This window comes from Carlito syrichta, unplaced genomic scaffold (genome assembly GCF_000164805.1).
Source record: "Carlito syrichta isolate Samal-C Ts95f unplaced genomic scaffold, Tarsius_syrichta-2.0.1 Scaffold308678, whole genome shotgun sequence".
Lineage (NCBI taxonomy): Eukaryota > Metazoa > Chordata > Mammalia > Primates > Tarsiidae > Carlito > Carlito syrichta.
The window spans coordinates 513211-527011 of NW_007252774.1; the positions used below are offsets into that span (position 1 = coordinate 513211).

Here is a 13801-nt window from a genome sequence, read left to right on the forward strand (position 1 = left end):
TGTGTGTGTGTCTGTGTGTGTGGGTGTCTTAAAAGAGAGAAAGAAACAGAGACAGACAGACACAGAGATTTCAACACTGGTCTGTCACAATTCATGTTACCTGTACCCTATGTCCCTGAGTTGCCTTTAAAAGTGCTATTACTAGTGTGACTTTAGTGATTCCATTCCCAAGAAAAGTAAGATCTTGATTTTTGGCTCTGGCCCAGAATTAGAAGGTAGTTTGTTGTAGAACTACTAGTCCTAGTGTCCACAGCATTTGAACTAAGTTGAAAATAAACATGCTAAGCTAAGGTGTCCTACCAAGGCATTGTGAAGTTGTTACTATTTTAAGAGAATATGAAGTTTCAGTCAGAAAGTACTGGAAGAGTAGAAGATATTCATGATGCTGACCAGTAAAGGAGAGAAAGCAAAATGCACACTGTTAAGAAGATTTAAGAAGACTCCTTCCAGTGGCACCATTTATAAGATCTCCTGGAACATGGAAGATGGATGCCTTTCTCATTTAGGCATACACAGAATCGGGATTGAGGGCAGAGCCTGTGGGACGGAATGGTTAAAGATTTTCAATGACTGACCTGACCCAAGACCACAAAGGCCAAGGAACAGTATTCAACCATGGCTTTGGGAATGCCCACGAGCTGCTATCAACTAGACAGTGCCTTTGACTGGTAGATGAAAGCAAGGCAGATCAATGAAAGAACATTATATATAGTAGCTGATGCCATCAACTATTGTATATCTTGGGGCAAATTCTTTCAGCTCTGGCCCACAATGTCCTCATTGGGAAAATGGGGAGAAAAATTACAACTTCAGAGTGTTACTACAAAGGTTAAATGAGATGTAATATGTTGAAACATGCAAGCACTTGATAAAATAAATGATAATGATGAAAACAGAAACCATGAAAACAGAAATCATAATGATGATGATAAACATGGTTCACAGAAGAGCATCTAGCATGGTGTCACCTGATGAATCCCCTGGCTTATAGATCAGAAAACAAAGTCAAAAGTTACAATGAGGCCAGGAGTGGTGGCTCACATCTGTAATCCCAGCACTTAGGGAGACCGAGAGGGGTGGATTGTTTGAGACTAGGAGTTGGAGACTAGCCTGGGAAACAGAGTGAGACCTCATCTCAACAAAAAAATTAAAAATTAGCTGAATGTGGTGGCACACACCTGTAGTCCCAGCTACTTGGAAAGCTGAGGCAGAAGTATCACCTGAGCCCAGGAAGTTGAGGCTGCGGTGAGCCAGGATTGTGCCACTGCACTCCAGCCTAGGGGATGGAATGAGACCATGACTAAAAGAAAAAAGGTACAATGACATGGGCTGAGCTGGTTCTGGAATCAACTCATGTATTGCTTAATCTTAAAGAAAATAGAATATATATATATACATATATACATATATACATATATATATATATATATATATAGTTTTTAATGAGAGAATGTTGACCTGGACCATGTTGAAGATGACATTCTGCTTTGATGAAGGATGATCCTATATCTATCTTTATCTATATCTGGTCTCAGAATATGTGGTTTCTGATCTATGGTAATGTAGAGAATTTAAAAATCTCCCTCAGTTATTGTGCATCTCCCATGCCTTTTCTACTTTCTCAATCTCTCCTGTTATCCCACTGCCACATGGGAGGGTGGGAAGATGACTGGTAAAAATAATTCAGTAAATTCATTTGCAAGGTAGTGCCTTTAACCTAATAATATTTTTTCTTACTTGATGTTTCCTGTTTGGGACCATACAATGGTTAGTCTAACATAATAGGGTAAAGCAATCATAAAATGTAGTTAATTTTTACACAGTGTTAATGATCTGCCAGGCATTGTTTGAGGCATCTATCATATAAACTAATTAAATCCCCACATCACCTCTATACAGACTTCTATTATTATCTTCATTTTACAGATAAAGAAACTAGCACAGAAACATGAGGTAATATCACCAAGGTCAAATACCTAGTAAATGGTAGAGCAGGTATTCAAATTCTAGCACATTCAAGTTTCAATCTCCATACTTTCAAGACAAATTTGAATACATTCAAATTCTCAACACCACATCACTGACTCGGCATATGGCCTTGGACAAGTGGCTTTACTGCTCTGAGTTCAGTTTTCTCATTTCTAAAATAAAGGATAATACTACCCACACATGAGCTTACTGAGAATATTCAGCAGGATTTCTATATCAAGTACCCATTACAGCACAGGAAATATGTGACATGCTTGGCACAAACATTTCCCATTCCGAGAATGGTTTTATGATCGTGACATTTCAGCCATCTCTAAATGTTGTGAAGATCTTTCCGGAGCCCCCTCAAATTCCATCCTGTCTTCTGTCTAAATGTATCATTCCCACTGTCAGGGAAGACAGGAGAGAGTAAGTAAAACTGTGGCTGACCTGGTAATATTTTCAGAAACCATTTGTAAGGCTTCACTGGACTTTGAACATCACTATGCTATTGATATGCATTCAGAATAAAGTTATTTATGACCCCTCCTAGCCCTCCCCAGTCTCAACTATCTCTAGCAATGACATTTGACTTCATCTAAAAGAGCTGTGTCTCCAAAATGTGTCCCAGCAGCAAAGCCGTATTATCATCCCTTGCCGGGTAATCTATTTTTCAATCTTTCTTAAACATACCAAAGTGCTGATTTTCTTTTTTTAATAGCCCCTGTGTTGTGCAGATGTTGTTATAGGGCCAACCAAGTCTCCTTGTAGGTCCTTTTCTTATGATGCAACTATAAACTCAGAAGTCGCATTCCAGTTTAGCATATCCACTACGGAAATGTACTTAAAGAAGGCAGTTGTCTCTGTCACAGTTCTCAGATTATTCTTCCAGGTTTATCTTGGGACTTCTAGGGACTCTAGGAATTCCACGGCCTACCAGAGTTTTATCTACTTTTGCAGATTGCTAATTCTTAAAATGAAAATTTGACAACTTACTACTTTGTAGGGTGGGTCCTCCAAAAAGCAATCATATCCTGAATGTTTGCCTTTCCTCTACCTGAATCAGTTTATAATCTGTTACTCAGCTATTTCAATTTAAACCCAAGATCTGTTATTTCTCACAGAGGTTCCCACTGCTTCTTTTGCAGGACATTTGAGGGTCTAGATAAATTATATCTTAGAAGCTTCCCAGCGCCAGTATTGGGTTAACCCTTACAAAAGGTTCTAGCTGTTCAGATGGGCCATTTACTTGGAGCCCTGCTGCTCCGACCTTTGCAGTTTACACAAAAACGATTGCATCTTGCTTTTTTTAATTGCCTTATGAATCTACCTCCCACTCTTGAGGGATACAGTCTCTTTGCTATTCCCAAGATGGGCCTAACATCTTGTATTCAGCTCTCTACCCTGTGAGAAAATCCCTACAAACTGAGAACAGAATTTGTTTAGAATGAGGTATTATGTGTCCTCACCAGGCTTTCCATTCCTATGTGAAGGCAGCGGGCATGCCATGTAATTTTCTACCTTTTACTTTCTTATACCCAGTCTTATTTAGTCTGTTCTCCTTAAGGCCACTCACAATATCCAAAAGGTAGTTCCCTCGGGAGACAAAGCTATCCTTCACCCTTGTATGAAAAAAATTAATTTCACTTTCCCTCAGCCTCATTATCTCCTTAATTGTCTTCATTGCCCCCTCAGTAGCAAGGGCTATCTATGAATTTCTAGGCAGCCTTTTCAAGCTGCTAGCGCCAGGCGGAGAGTTGGTTTCATTTTAACCCTTAATCACTTTGATACAAGAAGAGTTGTAACAGCAGCACACATGATCACCATCTCACTACCACTCAACCACCCTGTTTTGAGTCACAGTCTGTGCTCTAAGGTATGACTTCTTTTGTATTTGCTTATTTTTGAGATGACACCGAAATTTATGATGAAACATGGCCACCATGTACGTGCCCCGCTCTGTCTTTACAAGAAATTTGTCATACCACATTTTCACAGAACCAGGCACTGTCCCTCAAATGAGGAAAGCCATGGTTTTGTCCTTTTCAATTTATAGAAAACAAGCCCAGAGAGGGAAAGTTATGTCATTAAGGTGGTCCAGAGACAAAGTGGTTGGGACCAGGACTAGAATCGGGTGTGTGAGGACTTGTATTCTCATTGTGTACCATTTGAAATTAATGGAGATATAAAATCAAAAGACATAATCTGTGATCTCTAAGACCTTATAGTCACCATCATCATCCTCCTTCTTGTGACTGGCACTACTGATGTGACTTCCCTTTCTCCAGACCTTCACAGAACTTCTGAAATGACAATTATCAGTCTGTCATGAATGATAATTATTTATGGGTTTGCAAATATCTTCTATCAGATTGCCAGCACCTAGCAGGATTCATCATTATATCCCCTAGTCACTTTGTTCAAAGCCTTTCCCAGACAAAAAGTGTAATAAATATCTGCTGATCCATACTAATTCCAATTTTCATGCTTTTTTTTTTTTTTAACCAGACTTCATTTCAGTTGCCTTCTCCCCAGGTATTCATCATCTCCCTCTTTTCCATTGATTTTCCCTACTCTCGATCCTATTCCTCCCCTTAGTCTTGAGTATTTCTGGGATATGGCACTCAGAGCAGGACTAGAAATTAAGATTCAAAAAAACTCATTGAAATGACTGATTAAAAACAGATGTGATAAAGACCCATTGAGAGTACTTGACAATTACCCTCTTTCAATTCCCAAACTCTCCTTAGTCATCAAATTACCCTCTTCTCACCCAGAGAGATGTCAAGGGAGAGATGTCAAAATCTTTCACTCCTGTCTTTGTGATCTGGCCCCTGCCTACCTTTTCCTCTTTCTAGCTCCATGTCATTCTCCTCATCAAACCTTCAGCCACACTGGCTTTTAGTCAATCGCTTAAAGTCCCTAAGCTTGCCTCTGTGGAGTGACTGCACTTTATTTTTCTCTTGGTCTCTAATGGTCTTCCCCCACAAAAACACATGGCTCATTCCCTTTCATTTAAATCTCACTTCCAATGCCACTTCCTCAAAGAAGGCTTTTCTTGGCTACCCTATCTAAAATTATAATATTCACATTCCTTTCTAGCATGTTACCCCAACTGTGTGACACTTAAATTATTTTGCTTATTTTTTTACTTATTTATTACCCATCCCTCCCTAGTAGAGTGTGAGCTCTGTGAAAACAGGACCATCTTCATGTTACATTTCTAATGCCTAGACCAATGCCTTTCCATACAGTAGCCACTAGCCACACACAGCTATGTAAATTAAAATAAAAAATAATACAAGTTAAATTGAAAACTCAGTTCATCAGTAACACTGGTCACATTTCAAGTGCTCGGTCGTCACGTGATTTGTGGCTATCATATTTGACGGCACAGAAAATATGTCCACCATCACAGAAAGTTCCATTTGACAGTGCTGATCTACAGTAGTGTTGGGCAAACAGAATGACGAACAAATGAATGAATAAATTCTCACTTAGTTTCATGTTCTCTCTCCTCTCTTTGTGGGCTTCTAAACACTAAAAGTGACACAAAATAAAGAATGCCCCTCAGACAATATTCAGCGTGCTGAGGGTCCTCCAAACAGATATTACAGGACACAAGCCTTCTAATCCAAAAGAAAATAGTTATGATGACATAACTTCACAATTCCTCTTCCCTGGAGCTGTGAGCCCCACATTATGTTTCCATAATATGTGATTCACTGATAACTGGAAGAGAATTATACCTGTGTGATTTCAGAGACACATAGATAGAAGGCAGATTTAGGGTCAAATTAAGAAAATATCTCAGCAAAGCTTTCTAAACACAAAATAGGCGGAGTTATGTGATAATAAATTTGCTATTGCTAAAAGTACCAAAACTGAAACTGAGTGACCATGTATTTGACAGTACTGGTCTACAGTAGTGTTTGGCAAACAGTATGGTGAACAAATGAATGAATAAATTCTCACTTAGTTTTTTGTCATCTCTCCTCTCTTTGTAGCTTCTAAATACTAAAAGTGACATAAACTAAAGAATGCCCCTCAGACAATATTCAGGGTGCTGAGGGTCCTTCACTGTCAAATACACGATAATATAAAAAGGACTCTTCATTCCGGAATAAGGGAAAAGTTTTGGTTATTGAGAAACCTTCAAAGGTTTCTTTAATAAATCCTCTCAGGGAAAACACTGAGATTGTCTGATGCAATGACTCTAGAACACTTTCATATCACCAATTTCCAAGAGTAAATAATATGTCCCAGTATTTCCAGCACCTATTGAACAACCCAGTCCTGTCAGCCATTCTTAACAGTTACCATTAACTCAGTGGTCCAGTGGAAAGAGCAGAGATGCCATAGGAAGGAGGACTTAAGTTGGAATTCTAGTTCTGTTGTGATCTTGGGCAAGAAGACTAACCAGTTTGAGATTTATGTTCCTCTTCCGTAAGAAGAGCTGTATCTGCCTCACTGGGTGGAAATGAAGATTAAATGAGAGAACAAAACTAAAAACACTGGAACACAGTAGAGTGATGTTCACTTTCACATTGGATGTGCTTTTACCTGTCTGTGTTATCCTAAGTATCTCTACATTGTTGGTATCGATGGTATGATTTTGAAGTCATAATTGCATTGCTTTGAGGGAATATGAAGCAATTGTCAGAGAAAGAGATTACAGCTGTTGTTGAGATGAGACATAAAATGCAAAAGCAAACAAGTATAGGGCAACTACTATGTGTCAGTCCCTGTGGATACAAAGATGCTTCTAAAAGAAGAGGGTAAGATAGACCCATAATCATGGAACTATAAAGGACAGACTGAAACACAAGCTAAAATAAGAGTTTCAGATAAAATTATATCAAAAATCACGGGAAAAGAAACTAATTCCAAAAGAAGATGCTGAGAAGACTTCTTGGAAGAGTCATTAGAACTGGATATTGACATATGGGTAAGTTTTTTTTGGGGGGGGTTAAGTAGAGACTGAAAGTGGGAGATGGCAGAAAGAATAATAAAGATATACCTTGCACAAGGACTAGAATGCGAAAAAAAAAATGTAGGAATTTTCTCAAGAATGAAATGCACGAACTTGTCCTCTTCACATGACCCCATCTCGTCTTTAATATGGTTACCAGTAGTTCTGTAGCCAATTTGCTGACTCTTGCTTTTAGCAAAGGGGAAGAAGGGAAGGGTATGTCTAACCTCAGTGTTTAGGTGACATGTACCGGTGATTTCAACTAGAGAATCCAGAGGGGAAAAGAGAGAAGATTCAAATCAAAAATTGTTTCCTCACACAAACTGAAGGGCCTTTGCGCAAAGACTTTTTCAGAGAAATAGAGGGTTTTGTGGTCAATAACATAAACTCTTGCAAGAACTAAAAAAGAGACGCCGTGTTTGAACTGAACACAGGCCAGTGTTTTCATAGTCTCCGCCTGTTCCGCGGCAAAGATATGCATCACAGCCCGAGCTGGGTCGTCTAAACTCTATGGGGGCCCAACAGCTGATTTGGAATCTCTAAGCAGTTTCTCCTTAGTTGAAATGGAGTCACAGCTCCCCCTTCTGGGAGCTGAAATGCCATCAAGCCCCGGAAAAGTCAGCATGGAAAAAGCTCTATTGCAGATGGGCCAAAAAAAAAAAAAAAAAAAAAATGTTAGTACTTTCCTGCACCCCAAAACAGGCATCTAGAGGTCTAGGAACACACTTTTGAGTGAGCCAGATGTTGACTTCTTAAGGACCTCTCTTTCACAGGGCTTCAAATATCCCCTTTACTGGAGCTCTGAGTCCCAGTATTTGCCTGGGAGATGTTTTATATGGGGGAACACAATTTGGTGTGGAGATTTTCTTTTTAGGAGGTGTGACAAGTAGGAAACGTTTTTGGATCTGTAAGTACCTGTGTGTGTATAAGTGCATGTGTGCTCGCATATACTTCTGTGCCTGTAATAGGGGTGATATTTTAATTGATATAAAGAAATTAACTTGCTTAAAATATTTCCACTGTAGCATGGGTGCACATTTTGCTCATTGGACAGCAACACATTCCTTAATAAAGAGCCCAAATATGGCCCAGATGTGTTGCTAGATTCTGTCTGCCAATCATAGTCAGTACTGGGTACTTGCTTGCGAGTAATTCTCTGAAGACATTGGAGAAATAACCTGTTCTATTTCTTTCTCTCTCCCTCTCTCCATCTCTCTCTCTCTCTCTCTTTGTGTGTGTGTGTATGTGTGTGTGTGTGTGTGTAGGCACATGTGCTTGTGTGTGTGTGTGTGTGTGTGTGTGTGTGTGTGTGTGTGTGTGTGTATGTGTGTGTATCTAGTGGGGAAAGTGATTGAGGTAATAGACCCTTTCTCTTCAGGGTCATGTTTCCAGATGGAGAAGCCTTGAAATGCATCTTGAAATGTGAAGTTTGATGACAGAAGACAAGTTATTTTCTTGGGTGGGAATATGGTGACTGAGTAAGGGACAATATATAGTCCATGGGCAGTGCCGTAGGAGTGGGAAAGTCATTGATCTCATTGACAAGAAACGTGGGTTCTAGTCCTGGGCAAGCCACCAACTCATTAGAGATTGTTGGGGAATTCTCATCCCCTCTATAGACCATAGAGCCTTGCCTTTCTGCTCTTTAATATTCCTTCTGGCTTCAATTGTCTATGAATTGGAAAAGTGAGAAAATGAGAGCAGTTCCCAAGATGGGGTTTCTTCCTGGGTTTTCGCACCCCCTACCTAAATGAACTAAGGACCTCTGTTCTGACATGAGTTTTCTGGCTGTGTTAAGGTTTCAGCATAAGGTATCAGCCTCTGGTCAGAGAATGGTATGTCTGCAAGTGCCTGCAGGTAGAACCCATCCGCCACGGCAGGTTTCTGCAATGTTTGCTTTCATCTCTCCTCAGAATACACACACACACACACACACACACACACACACACACACACACGTAATTTCAAACCAAGTACATTTCTACTTCTTTCTCCCAAGAGGCCTTTTCAGTGGCCTCGTTGAGCGGAGATAGACAAGAAACCGTGTCCCAGCATCACGCATCCCAGCCCTTGTCTTCTCCTAGCCTCCTTGTGTGAGAGCAGAACAGCTTCCGCTTACCTTGAGAAAGTAACAGCTGCCGAGTCTGGAAGCCATGCTAACAGCAGTAAAACTCAGCATTTTTGCTGAGTAGGGCAAGCCTTTAAGATGCAGTCGGGAATCAAATCAATGGCTGGCCCCAGATCCCAAGCCCATCAGTACCTAGCCAGTGTGGCCAAGGGACTTACCTAGAGAGCCTCCTAGGAGGTGGAGAAAAGAGAAAAGAGGGCCTTAACCCAAACTATCTTCCTAATTGAGAGTCTTCCCATGGCCCCCCTGCCCATGGCAATATTTTGGAGCCAAGCAAGAGATGTGAAGTGTAAATCGACAGCAGCTGAAGTCAATTACTGCCACATTCTGTCATGGGTTCCCCACTCGCAGGCCCTTTTCCAATTGTAGGTCTCTCTCAGTTCTGAAACACACACACACACACACACACACGCACGCACGCACACACACACACACACACACACACACACACACCACCTCTCTGTCTTCTCCCAGTATCCTCCTAACTCCAGTGGAACCATGAGGAGGCATATTTAGAAAGAAATTCTCTAGGGGCCTCCCTGGCTGAAATGGGGAAAGAAAAGGAGAATCTGTCTCAGCAAAGTGCCCCATCCATCTCCTTCTATATCACCCAGGCTGCCCCCAAATGAAATCTCCTCTGAGACCCTGTGCAACTATGATGGATGAGCAGGTCCCTGAGGACGTGTTCTCCTTTCCTCTGCGGGGGATCCATGAAAACTTGCCTAGATTCTCCTCAAAAGCACCAGAAGCCAGGGATGATGTTATAATAGCACACCGAGGGGCAGAGCAGACCTCTACCCCAGACTTGCCAAGCCCAGATAAGGAGCCCACCGCAGACTTCCCCCCTTCTCTACCACCCACTATCCAGTGTTGCCAAATTCCCATCAGAGTCCTGGAGTCTGCCCAGTGTGGAATTTAAAGTGACAGTGTCTCATTCGCCTCAGGGTTTGGTCATTTCTCTTTCATAATAAACGTGGGTCCGAGTGTAGCAGGTCTCCACCGTTTGAAGGAATTTTCCTTCAAGGGTATCAACATTGGGCTAAATAAGGTGCCATCTGTAGCCCCATAATCCTCCCCAAACCCCAGCCCCAGAGCCCCAAGAGAAAGTCCACAGCGGGTTTCCCGATGGCTACGTGATCCTATAGTAAGGATCCCATTCCCTGTAAGCTGGAGAGACCTAATTAAAAAGACACACAAGCGCACACATACAAACACATACGTACAAACATGCACACACACACATCGCGCTGTAAGTAGGTTATAGGACCTCTTTCTTCCCCCCTCCCCTACACACACACACACACACACACACACACACACACACACGCACACACACCACAAACACACGCATCAAACGCAAACGACGCCGCACACGCAAACACACACTAGCACCACATCAAGTTCCCACCATGGTACACACGTCGGGAGCGCGCGGGGGCACACGCGCCACTTACTGAAACCCGCATTTAACCCTTTGAGCCCCAGGTTCAGGAACCCCCTCCCTGGAACCTGAGAGGACTTGGAGGCTGCAGGGCTGCGGGATGAAGAGCGGACAAGGGTACTGGGAGGGGGAAGGCCGGGGGCGCCCCGAATGCGGTCCGGGGCCGGCTCCAAGGGCAGCGGGGCTGCTGGGTGCTGCACCCGGCGCCGCCTTACCTGGAGTCAATGTCCGTCTTTGGCGGAGAGCTGCGCGCGGACGCTTTTTATTCGGCTCGGTGGGAACTTGGGAGAGCCCTGCGTCCAGCTCGCATACCGGGGACGGCGCGGGGACTGCAGGCGTGGGGGTACCTGGCTCCTAGCAGCCTGGCTCATACTCAGCCGTAAAGTCCCCTTCGCTGGTCCCGAGGACAGGCATGAATCCCGGCTCCGGAAGGCGGTCACTACTCCCTCTGCCTCCCGGCTCCCTCGCTCTGGCTCTGGCTCTCTCTCGCCCGCTCGCTCGCTCTCTCCCTCGCTCGCGGGTTCGCTCGCCTGCGCTCTCCTCCCCCCGCGCCAGATCAGTTTGCAGCCGTGGGGACCGGGAGCGAGGCGGCTGGCGAATGGAGAGGGAAGTCCAAGTGCGCCGCGGTCTCCGGGCGGGGGGCAGAGGGGCCGGGCTACGCGAGAGGAGGGACTTCGCCAGCGACCAGCGAAAATGAATGGGGGAGCGGCTGCCGGGGGGCGGGAAGGGAGGAGCCGAGCGCCCGGGTTGATTCTGAGGAGTGTTTTGTACATCTTTAGGCGGAGGAGGAGACGGGAGAGGAGGAGGAGAGAGGAAGGAGGCCGCCTCGGGGGGAGGGGGGGAGCTGGGTGGGCCCAGTCTGAGCCATCGGGGAGTTTCGTGGGTCTAGGGATGGGGCGGCGGGTCTCTGTGCGTGAGCAGTTCAAGGGACTGTGCGTGTGCGCGCAACGCCGGGGTCCTTGTGCTCCCAAGCGTGTCTCTCTGCCTTGTGCGTCGCGAGTATCTGTTTCTGGGGATGCGGGTGCTTTTTAGGGCCGTGCGTGTCGATGGAGAGTGGGTTTTGTCTGGGGAGGTGCCCCTGTGGGTCCGTTTGTGTCTATGAGTATTTGACAGATTCCAGCCCTCCCCCACCCCCTCCCCATGTGTAGGCAAGAGCCTACGTAACCAGGAATGAAGCAAGTGTTTCTCTACGTAGGCAGGATGTAGGAGTGAGAAGCTGAGGGACACAAAGTTCTCTAGAGACCACCAGAGGCGGAAGGAAGGGCAAGGGTGCGGGACTGAAGCATGAATATAGAGCATCAACGACTCCACATTCAGCCTGAGACGCAGGCCAGGGCTAAGAACACGTTGACCTCTCCCTGAAGCAGAAAAGAAGGCCCTGATAGGATTTAAATTTCTACACAGTGTATACAGCGAATGTTTTTTTACTTTGCTTCCCTTGTGATTTAAAACAAATCAACAATGCATATTCCTAGTCCCTTGAAGATTAGACGAGGGTAGGAAGCATTGCTGAAGCTTCCAGATGAAGGGGCAGGAAATCATAGAAAAAGTGACGGAAATTTTAAAGAAACCCAGTTTCAGCAAAATTGCAGGCTCTAGAGGGGTTAGAGTCCTGTCACTATGTGATCTTGAACAAATCACTTACCTCATAAGTCTCAATTCCATGTCTAATATATCTACCTATATAATAGGGTAGTTGTGGAATTTAAATAAGTTAATGTACGCAGAATGCTCTCTGATATCTAGTGAGTGCTCACTACGTGTTATCTGCTGTTGTAGTTACTATTGTAGTATTTTTTGATTATCTAAAAGGTAATAGGAGAGAGATGTGACCACCAGGGAGGACTAGAAAGATCTCGGATCCAGTGAATTAATTGGGGGAAGAGGAGTTTTGAAGGAAAAATGAAAGGTAAATGCTTAAGCGATGAATTGGGAACCAGAGAAAAACTATTTAATTGACCAAGAGAAAGGGAAAACGAAAAGAGATAGAGCTAGCCAGGATGGCCCTGGGTCTCAGGAGTGCAGGACTGAGGAGAGGGGAAAGAAGAGAGAGGAGCAGCCAGTTCAGAGCTCTTCTACTTCACTCTTAAATTCCAAGGAAGGGAAGTCAGCACCGTGGACAGCTCCCCACGCCTGACCAACCCCGACAGCTCCCCACCCCTGACCAACCCCGGGATTTCGCCGTTGGCCTGGTGGAAACCTCTCCCATTTTTCTTGGTTAATTTTCTCCTTCCCTTGGCTTCTGGTCCTGGTTGAGAACCTGGACAGTGGTTCCAAAGCAGTTCTGATTTTGATTCTGACCACGAATCACACACACTGTTTCTCCCATCCACTACACTAGGAAGCCCCAGGTTGCTGTCTCCTACCCCTTCTTTCTTCCGTTTTTTTCCTCACCATCTCTGTTTGTCCATACCCCATCCCTTCCTTTATGCATTCCTCTCTTTGTTCTCCATCAGCCCCCAGCTCAGATATGCTTCCTTGACTGACAGGCAAAAGCTGCCTTGCTGATAATGCAGTTCTGAGATCAATCTGAAGCAACCTAGTCAGGCAAGTTCAGGTGAGAACCAACATACACACAGATTCCTCTTAGCTCTTCTCTTGTAATAAATCTCCCAAGAAGGGTTGTGGTTCAGATGCTCTAGAAAGAGGAGACTTAATTCTATGGAAGATTTTTCCATCTTCCTCCCCTCGGCCCCTCCTCCATACAATATTTCTCTCAGGAAACATAGAATCCTTTCTAGTCCAACTACTATTAGATACAGAGAAAAAAAAGAAAAGAGAAGTTTTGAACTTTACTATGCACAAAGCATTTCATTTGTAATGCTCAATAGATATTGTTGCTTATAATTATGAAAATACTTTGGAGTATGAGAACTTAAGTTACTAGCCAAGGTACAGCTAGTAGGTGAAGTCAGAAATTCAATACCCAAGTCTGAGTCCAAAAATCTATATTGCATTCTCTGAAAATAATGGGGGAAGCCCTGGGGTATTTGGAAGATCTTGGAATTTAGTGGGGTCACTTCATCCAACCCTAAATGTTAATTTAAATTCCTGTGGCTATTGCATTATCTGTGCCAATGGAGGATTTAGTAGCTCTTGTACCTGGAGGAGGAGGTGAGGTCTTTGCATGAACAGATTTAAGGCTCACCCGAGCCTTATGGTTTCTGAGTTTTGAATAAAACTCCAACATTTCCAGGTCTTAGTTCATTTGCATTTGGCTCTGTTTAACTTCCCTGTTTCTATGAAGAAAGGCTAAGAGGGCCATTTTAAAATGTCTCCAAAGATTCCTTGG

At 43.7% G+C, this 13801-nt stretch overlaps 1 protein-coding gene across 1 annotated transcript in view; it reads right to left on the bottom strand.

The window, feature by feature from the left end:
- Positions 1-11157, bottom strand: part of BRINP1 (BMP/retinoic acid inducible neural specific 1) — a 187736-nt gene extending 176579 nt beyond the window's left edge. The window contains exon 1 of the mRNA XM_008065596.2: positions 10725-11157. The gene's annotated coding sequence lies outside the window, so the exon portion shown is untranslated. The remainder of the gene's footprint in view (positions 1-10724) is intronic.
- Between the last annotated feature and the right edge of the window lie 2644 nt (positions 11158-13801).